The sequence below is a fragment of the Crocodylus porosus genome, unplaced genomic scaffold, assembly GCF_001723895.1.
Source record: "Crocodylus porosus isolate Cpor-Errol unplaced genomic scaffold, CroPor_comp1, whole genome shotgun sequence".
NCBI classification, from domain to species: Eukaryota; Metazoa; Chordata; order Crocodylia; family Crocodylidae; genus Crocodylus; species Crocodylus porosus.
This window is the reverse complement of record NW_017728911.1, coordinates 2,029,136-2,038,722: the sequence shown is the minus strand read 5'-3', so window position 1 is coordinate 2,038,722 and position 9,587 is coordinate 2,029,136. Positions and strand designations below refer to the sequence as shown.

Genomic DNA, 9,587 nt, shown 5'->3' with positions numbered 1-9,587 from the left:
GTGCAGGGAGTGGATCATGGCTCTGCCCCAGGCCCTGGCCTCACACTGGTACAGCCCCGTGGTCCCAGCCCTGCCTGCCCATCTTGCTCCCAGGCACCACTCCCTACCAGTCTATGGCCCCATCCTATCTGCCCAGCTAAGCACACCCTCCCTGCACAGGTCGTGGGTCCATCTCCATGGAGACCCTGCCCACCCACTCCGTCTGGTGCCCCAGAAGGGCTGGGGTGCCTGGGTAACAGGGCGGGGCCTGGCAGTGGTGGCTGGAAGGAGTCACTGCTGCTGGGTTTCCTGGGAAGTGGAGCCTGGCTGTTTGCCGCCCAACCCTGCTATGTGCCTTGGGACGTCGGGACAAGCCGTGCATACCGTGGCTTGGGCTGGGTGCAGCTGAGGGGCCCACTGTAGGCCGGATAAAATCGGTTAGTGGGCCAGATCCAATGAACAGGCTGTATTTTGTTCACCCCTGGTTTAGAGTCTCTCCCCTCCTTTTGTAAGAATTTCAGGTACATGCTGGCATTCTCCATGAAAAATGCTCCCCTGTCATTTCCAAAAAGAGCTGCTTACTGGTCTACATCATGGGTCCAGTACCCCTTTCTTACTAAAATAACGGGAACTCATTTCTGGCACGCTGTCTGTAGCACCTGTGCTGCATTTTATCCAAAACGGGAATTTATCCAGAACGGAATTTATCTCAAGCGGTGGTTCTTGCAATTTATCTCAGTATTTAGACTCAAGGTATTCCTTGGAACTGTTCTCTCTCCCGTTCTCTCTTTCTTTGTTTTGTGCTCACTCTGTTTTTCTCTGTTTCTCTCATAGATCGAGCCTATTGCAAAGAAATGAGAAAGATGCAATAGGTCAGAATGCTTTTTTGACACTTGGATTCCTATTTGAAGTCTGAGTTTATCTTGTGAATTGTGTAGGTGTATTGCACAGCACCCATAAAAGCACCCTTAAAATGATCTTGTGGCACTCTGGAGTGCCATGACACATTGGCTGAGAATCACTGACCTTAGACATTAATTAGCATCCGAAACTGTGGAGTCTACTTTGGAAAAGAATTTTAAAAATAACTGAGATTCCTATTTGTATCAGCGAGTTTAGAAAGAATCCTGTTTGAAACTGTCAATACAAAGTTAGTTTTCAGAACACAGATGTGCTTCAAGTGGGCATTAATTTCTAAATGTTATGCTTTCTGTGTAACCTGTTGGGCTGGAGAAGTCTGGAGATAGTCTGATTCCTTCTCAATGCATTTTATGTTACCTGTATTCAGATTGTAATCTCCTCAAAGCGAGCTCCAGGTTGCCGTCCACTGTAGGTTGTATAGTTGTATGGTAAGTTATAGTTGAAAGTATAGTTATATTAATAGTTGAATTGTAAGTTACAGTTGGTTGTAGAAAATGAAAATGACTTGTGGAATTTGAGCTAGGCAGATATTGATTCTTGCTTTGGATTTGTATGAGACTAATTTTGGAGGAATCTTCTATTTTTCCTTTCCCTAAAAGTTCTTTAAAAAATTACTAAGAGCAAAAGTGGAGAAAAAACGAGTCTAACAATTGTCTGTCAGTCTGGGTGGTTTTTTTTTGTCGGGACTGTTGTACTCTTTGGTAACCTACAGGTTAAGACAACATTTGATCAGTTTAATCTGGAATTAGCTAGTTGTGAAATCTAGCATGCTGTAAAGTGTAAAAGAGACGGTGGCAAATAAAGCATTTTGAAAGTTCCTGCTAAAAGAGAGAGAGTTGGTGCAGAGTGGGCGTTTTATTGGATGGCTTGCTAAAACAAAATAATCTAAGAGGATGAAAGCGCCACTTGTTGTAACCGACAATTGTTTTCATAGACTGAATGGAGTTGTGGAAAGCAGGATACTGTTTATGTTGCTTCTCTTTACATTCATTATGTGGAGGTATGCGAAAGTGGGGCTTTGAAATTAAAAGTGAACTCAGTTTGAACGTTTCCAAGTGGGATTCGTGACGTCCACACCTCTGTATGGCTTTAGAACCACGTCTTTCACATAAGTGATAATCCCAAAGCAGTGAAATGCATTTTTCTCCAGAGTTTTAACCAGCAAATGTAATTTGGGAAAAGTGCCTTAAAACAAAAAAAAAAAAGAATAGATATGCAAATTAAAAGTGGGTAAGTGAAGGCTTTGTTAGGCTGCTTAACAAGAAGCCTACACAAATAGCCTACATTTTTTTTTGCAGAAAATTCTTCCCACGTTAGTGAGTGCAAAGGAGACTGTTCCGATTCACTTAATGCCCAAAAATGTAACTGCATCAATCTGTTGTTTCTTGTGAAACAATTTGCTATAATTCTTACTTTAGTTGCACGCTGTCAGCTATATAGAAATACATTGAACGGTTTACAGTATTGAGCTCCAGTGAAGTAGGAGGGTCTTGTGTAAGAAAAAGGGATAGTGCATGATGTCATCTCCTTCTCCTTTTTAATGAGATTCCAGCCTTGAGCAGCTGCGTCTTTCCGACGAGACCACAGTTATTTAGCGGAACATGCTGCTGAGGGCTGATTTGACTTTCAGATTCTTTTCTTTGACACTGTTTTGTGGAACGATTGTTTCGCCTTCCCATTTCAGACTGGACTGAAAGCAGGAGAGAGCAGAAAGTGGCAGAGAGTGGGACAAAATGCATGTTCATTTTACAGTTAATTGAGAGCTGCCTTCAATTGTAATGTGCAGATGTCGAAATCTGTACAAAGAGTTGAGGGACTCTAAAACAAGCCGGTTTGTGCTGTAGCTGAGTTGGTGCGTCTTCTGGAAATGAGATGTGTCATAGCAGCAGAGACGCAGCTCGGAACTGGCATTTGCAAGGAAGCTGAAAAGAAGAAATGCTTTATACCGAACTGCTGCTGGAGTTTGCTGATCTAGCTTTTTCACGCTAAAGGCTATCAGTATCTGCAAGTCCACGAGGAAAATATTAGCAGTTTCAGTAATGAGCCTGAAGGGAATTTGGCTGGATACCGAAGACTGTGGGAAATGAATGAGACACAGAAGGTTTGGGGAACTGTAAGTGTATGAATTTGTTAATGATTTGATTAAGAGTCAGATGTTAATAGCACTCAGAGAACAGGAAGACAAATATAGCAGAAAAATATTTCAAAGAGCAAGCCATTTAAAGTCTCATAGAAAGACTGTCAGTATTGCCGATCCCAAATGATCAGCAGTAATGAATGAGGAGTAAAAATCATAATTACCTTAAAAATGATGATTTAAAGCAAAAAAATGATTTATTTTTGCTTCTGTGGTCTTCAGGGTATGTATGTTCATACTATTCTCCAAAGCAATTCAGGCTAGGAATTTATTTTTTAAATAAGGTGATATTTGCATGCATTGATGTAATCAGGAGCTGGAACTTCAGGGAGAGCAACATATGCTTCCTCATACAATAGACTCCTGAGAGGTGGAAATGCTAACATTTTCTATTTTTTGGAGATCTGATAATATTTGTAGAAAAAGATTCTGTTAAGAAACTTTAGAGAGCTTTGAACGTCACCCTTGTCATTGCTGGTTATAATCCATAACTTCATGTAACATGAAGGTAAGTGACAGAGCACCTGCTTTGCAGTGGAATTGTTTGATGCTTTCCAGCAATCACCTAAATGCACATTTAAGTTTGATGTAGTCCAAGTACTGCTGTGTCCCTTTGGATAATTTGTCAGTTACTGCTAAGACAATTGCTAAAACATTTGGAACCATCACGAGATTAGCTGACCTGATTTATAGAAAATATTTTCTAATCTTTTCATGTAAATTCTGTGTAGTAATTGTTCTAAAGAACTGTAACATTGGTTTTGTCAGTTGTAGTGTTGCCTGATTAGTTGCGTTATTGATTATCATGAGTTACTTGTGGACTGCATTACAGACTAAGTCGAGGAGTTCTGTAGTTTCCTCTCTGTTTTGAAGTTGAATGCCTACGCAGTGGTGTCTTTATATGTAGAATTTTCACAAGTAAAGAGATTAATGCAAAGATACTGGTTATGGTGGGGAAGTTAGAACAAATAAAAACCTGTTCTATACATATCTTTATTGTATGAAAATACATGGTTTCTAGAAAGCAATCCTTACTTTTACCTGCCTTTAAGTGCTTTTATAAAGTAATTAAACAATTATCCTTAGCTGTCTTGCATCAGCACATTTCACTTTTATAAACCCGATGATAATCTTCGGTCTCCAGAAACCTATAGTTTTCATTTTACTAATTCAGTACTTGATCTTAGACAACATTTAAAGAAGCAATGAAGTTTATGGGCAAACAGTACAATACCATACGTCATCCACTCAACTTTCTACCCAGTTTATCAAGTCAGAATTATTTCATTTTCCACTGGATCTGTAGGGCTGAATCAGAAAGTAAGGATGGATTTATTCGCCTTACCTTTGTTCGCCAGAGTTGTTGAGCTCGGTAGAACAGGGGTACCATCTCTAATCTCCCATGATTCTGAGCTCTAAAACAGAGATTACCTTTTGCTGTCTCTTGCAGAACGCCTGCTATGTTCTTTCCCATCCTCAGGCCGAGGTCCTGTGATATTTGGAGGCACTGGTCTGCCCAAGTACAATATTTACCTGGTAGCTGTTTGTTTTTGTTTTTAAACATCTTTTTTGAAGGCCCCGATTCAGCAAGGTATTTACAGATGCTCTGAAGGTTCAAAGCACTTTAACTTTAACCAGTCCATTTTGATTAAATATGTGCTTATCTGAGCTAAAGAGATTAAGCACAGGAATTGTCAAAGGCGGTTTTGAAAGTTTCTGGAACAACTCAGTGGAGAACATGCCCTTTGTGAGACCTCCTTCACTTGGAAGATGATTGAGAAATGCACTATATTATGAGAAGGCAGATGCTATGTTATTTATCAGTAGCAATTCAGTTAGTTAGAAATAAGGAAAATTAAGGTTCAGTTAAGTCAATACTTCATTGACTTTTATACATGGTACAATGCCAGTATTACAAGTATAACATTATGGGCATATTTACACATGGCCTGGGGGGGTGGGGGCGAGCTTGATTAGCGAGTGCTTTTAAAAAATGCCTGAGTGTCGCATGTATCGGTGTCCTCTACACTGAAAAAATGGCGGTGGGGCGCTTTGAGCTAAAGCTCATTGAACGAGCTTTAGTTCAAAGCGCCCCGCCCCCATTTTCGGCATGGGGACACTGACACACATGACGCCAGAGTCTCCTGGAGCGCATTTATTTCCGTGCTGCAGCAGACTCAATTAATTCTGTCTGCTCCAATGCACTGGATTTCTAGTACATGGGAGCTAGCACCCTGCATGTGTATAGGAGCCCTAAATGTTTAAGGCTTTTTTCAAAATACTTAAGTAGCACATTGGATTTTTTTGTCTGTTGCCCACAATTCTGAAAATAAAATGACCATTGAAATGCATTTCATAAGATACAATAGAGTGAGAGAACGCTTTCTAGATTACTAATTTTATCACTGAGTCAGAAATATTTTTGAAGTGTGATTAATGGAAACCATTAGAAAGCAAATATTTTCTGGATATATTATAGCTTCGTTCACAAAGCCATTAGTTTTTTCTGAAATACTGTGAAATTTTAACAGCTTTATTTACTTCCACTGGAGAGGAGAATAAGAGAAAAGAATATAGAGGTGTCTTTAACATGAAAATTATAAATATCAATAGCTTCCACCATTATCTAAGTTGAAGTCATCAGCAGGAAGAATGGAGTCATTCACAGGACTCAGTTTGGTTAGCTATCATTATGTCATTTTTTTAAAGCTTAATCAGAGGTCTCAATTGTTCACTTTTTATACAAGGACCCCCTCTTCCACTTCAGTTTGAATATTTATTTAAGTCTGGATTGGAGTGGGACACAAAGATAAATATCTATTACACTCATATTTAAAAAAAGGAAAAAAAACACTATGTTAAAAGAATATTCAAGTTTGTAAGGTCCAGTGCTTGATAAAGTCAGAGGGTGACCATGCAAATTTACTTCAGCCCTCTGGGCACAGATTATTTGATACAGTCTTGAATGGCGTGACTGCATACTTTTTTGGCCACAGAAACTTTGCCGAATTTTGTGCCCAAGATGGACAGTCGTCATTCAGCTGCTTTTCAGTATTTCACTTTGCCTTGCTTGTTCAAACCCTGCATGGAATACAGATTTTTTTTCCCTCCCCCAATAGCATTTTCCTCTACCATTACCCTTATAGTTTAGTTTTTCAAAAACAAATGCATTCATTTTCAGAATGCCTTTGTATGGTGATGGGGTCCTCTGTTTTATGTAGGCGAACTCAGAAGTACAACGACAAATGCTAAATTGTCAGAAGTGTTCACTGCTTTAAGGTGCCTGATTTTTCAGTATACTTACTGTTTTATGGTACTTGGAACAGAGTTCCCGCCGACTTTGGTAGTGAATGTTAAGTGCTTCTGATCCGCTGATGTGTTTCAAATTTTGTACCCAGAAAGTGTGGCTCTCCTTTTTTTAAAGGTGGTTTGTGGTTGACAGTATCTCACAGGAGCTCTGATTCAGAAGCAGGGGTAAAATGGAACAAATTTAGCATGGTATTCAACTGCCATTAACTGCAGCATCGTGCTTTTTATCTTCTTGTAATGCCTGCCTCAACCATCACACACCAGGTAATGGCCTAAATGTCCGTTCTTTTTAATCACCTTGAAATCATACCTGTTCTTTCCCATATGGATGCATATTTCCAGTCAGTTATTAGGCTGTTGCTTTGCCATGTTTTCATTCTGTGTTATCTCCAGGTTTAGAATCAAGTTCAGATATACCATGGAAGCTAACACCATGTCAACTCAAAGCTGTGTTGGAAAGCAGCGTGGAGTAAGTTTTTAAATTGGAGCAAGTAAGTTTAGTTGGAATAACAACAAAGAGTAGAGAGATGCTGTGTAGATACATTTTTGTATTTTAAAGGAAGGTGTTCAAGTAATGTGTATATATTAGAACCAAATTCAACCAGCAAACAAATATCACACTGAAAGTAGGAATGAACAGGTCCATTGAGTGTTCTGGTGACGTTGCTTATGTCACTAACCATTTTATCACTTTTAAGGATTGATATCACCCAAATTCCCTAGTGGAATTTCAGCTTTTGTATGTATTCCTGAATATACACAATTCTCTAAGTTCTTAGTAAACCAAAATGACTAATAAGTTGTTCTTGCTGGTATAGCTTTAAATGTCACATATTTTGGCCATTTGTTCACATCATAAATGGGACTGTTGTATTCTAGTGGAACACTTTATCAAGAGACAATGCTGAAGTGTCTGAGAGGAATTAATGTGGCAAAAATGTATTTGCTGCAGATTTTAGTAAGTATTGTGTTAGATTTGGAAAATAGAAAGTATCGTGCCATTGTGCTTACGCATACCCTCAATTGGTTTTCATTTTTAAAATGACTAGGCTAGGTTTTAAACTGGTACAGTACTTGGACAATGGGCCCTGCTCCATGTTCAGATTAAAGCTGGGTAGAAACCAGCTGTAGGGTTGTTTAAACATTTTCAAACACTGCCTTTATAGATGGTTGGCACTCTTTATAGCTAGATAACATTTTTATAATGTGATAGCTACTTTGGATGTGAAGCCAGTCTAAATTTATTGTGCGATTAGCCAGTTAAGTGCATAATGTGAAGTGTGTAGCAGGAGCCACTGTGGTGTACTTTAATTCTGTTGTAGATCATGTCCACTTTCTATAGACAAGGAGTTGTGTAGTGATCAGGCCTTTTCATTATCTTCCACCTTCCACAAAGATGCCTAGGCATCTAGTGCCATAGTGCAGATACTATAAAACCTAGAAAAGAAAAGGGCTATATTCTGCTACCTCAGCCTTTTTCCTAATCTAAATATGGTCACTATAGGGATTTATATGCACGCTCCAGCAGTGGGGGGAGGGATTTAATTAAAGCGGCTCTGAGAGCTGCTTTTAATTCAAGCGCCTGGAGTGTCATATGTATCAGCATTCCTGCGCTGAAAAATGGTGGCGGGGGTACTTTAAAGCTCATCAAACTAGCTCTAGTTAAAGCGCCCCGCTGCCCTTTTCAGTGTGGTGGATGCCAATACATGTGACATTAGAGTCTGCTGGAGCACAGTAATTACCACGTTCCAGCAGACTTGATTAATTGAGTCTGTAAGTATAGCACATCAGAGCAGCCTCACTGCATGTGTGTAGGCACCCCGTGTGAGGCCAGGAAGGAATTTTTCCCTTAAGTTTGCTACTAGCATCTTGGGGGTTTTTTTGCCTTCTTCAGAAGTGTTGGCTGTTAGCCACTGCCAGTTCGGGTATGGTAATAGTCCTGCTAGCTTCCTGGCTAAAGGGTTCTCAAGGTCAGACCACCAAATTTGGAACCAGGAAGGAATGTCATGTGGTCATATTGGCGGGGATTATGGGGATTTTTGCCTTTTTCCTGTCCTTATGATAGCAGGATATCGGCAGTACCCTCATCCCCCTGCTTCACCTGTGGCAAGTTAAAGGAGATTTTTGATGTTTCAGGCATTATGCCTGGTAGTTGTGTATGAGGGTTGCTCCTGAAGTTTTTAACAGGCAAGGCACCAAGTTGTGTAGAATAATTTAGACAAAGGTGATCCTGCTTTTGTAGGCTTTAAAACTAGATGACTTCTGGAGGTTCCTTCCAGCTATACTCTTCTATGATCTTAAAGGTGTGGCTAGAAAAGTCTGCTGCTATTTATCTGATAATTACTTCATGCATATCAGGGGATCTGGCTCTCTGGACACAGCACTTAGGTAGCTGTTATCCAAGAAAGGCAGCTCATCTCCCAAATCTCACTTCTCCTTCTGTCAACCCAGTGTTTACTTGGAGTATTACTTCCTGGTTCCAGGTTGATGAAAGAAAGATGAATCTCGGTCTAAAACCTAGTAAACTGTCAGGCTTAGGAAAGTTCCTCTGGGAATATTAAGAGGAAAAGCTGGGTTGAAATCCTAAATCAATTATAAGGCAGATGCTGGTGCCATAATATAATGAAGAGTACTGCTGGGAAGTCTGCTTCAATCTCTGAAAGGCAATTTACAAGGTAAAACCAAAATCTCTTTTGAAGGTGTAGATTAAAAAGCATACATTGGCAAATCCATAATAAGGAAAATGGGGTAATTGTCTTAGTGCGACATACATTTCCATAGAGCATAGTACACTTTTAAAAAAATTGGTTAAATCCCCATATTTTATACAGGTTAGGGGACCGAAAAATAACTGAGACTACCTATGGTAGAAGAAACAGTTTTTATCTGGCATGCTTAAACCCGAGGCCTGCCGAGCCATGCCATCTGGCCCACAGAGGTCCTAGCAGTCTAAAAACTTGCAGTTGCTGCTCCCTGACAGCCACTGATATTCCTATTGTTGTGGTTTACTTGTGGTCACTTCGAAAATGACAATTTTCTGTATTATCATTAGGGCTGTGCAAAGCTTTGGTCACCAACTGAATTTGGAGGAGATTTGGCCCGATTCGGCAGCCAAATCTCTGAATCCAAATCAAATTGGGACACCCATTATAAGGTCCAAATCGAATCTGAAGCTTCTAAATTGATTCAGAAAAGATTCGGATTGGCTGGGGAGAGGCAGGCACGGCTGGGCAGCTGCAGT

General features: G+C 40.0%; 1 protein-coding gene across 2 annotated transcripts in view; it reads left to right on the top strand.

Annotated features, from left to right (window-relative positions):
* The first annotated feature begins 2,502 nt into the window (after window positions 1–2,502).
* Window positions 2,503–9,587, top strand: part of MYO9A (myosin IXA) — a 317,277-nt gene continuing 310,192 nt past the window's right edge. Inside the window, exon 1 of one of the 2 annotated variants that reach the window (XM_019533260.1) lies at window positions 2,503–3,013. The gene's annotated coding sequence lies outside the window, so the exon portion shown is untranslated. The remainder of the gene's footprint in view (window positions 3,014–9,587) is intronic. The other variant, XM_019533261.1, reaches the window with a different exon arrangement.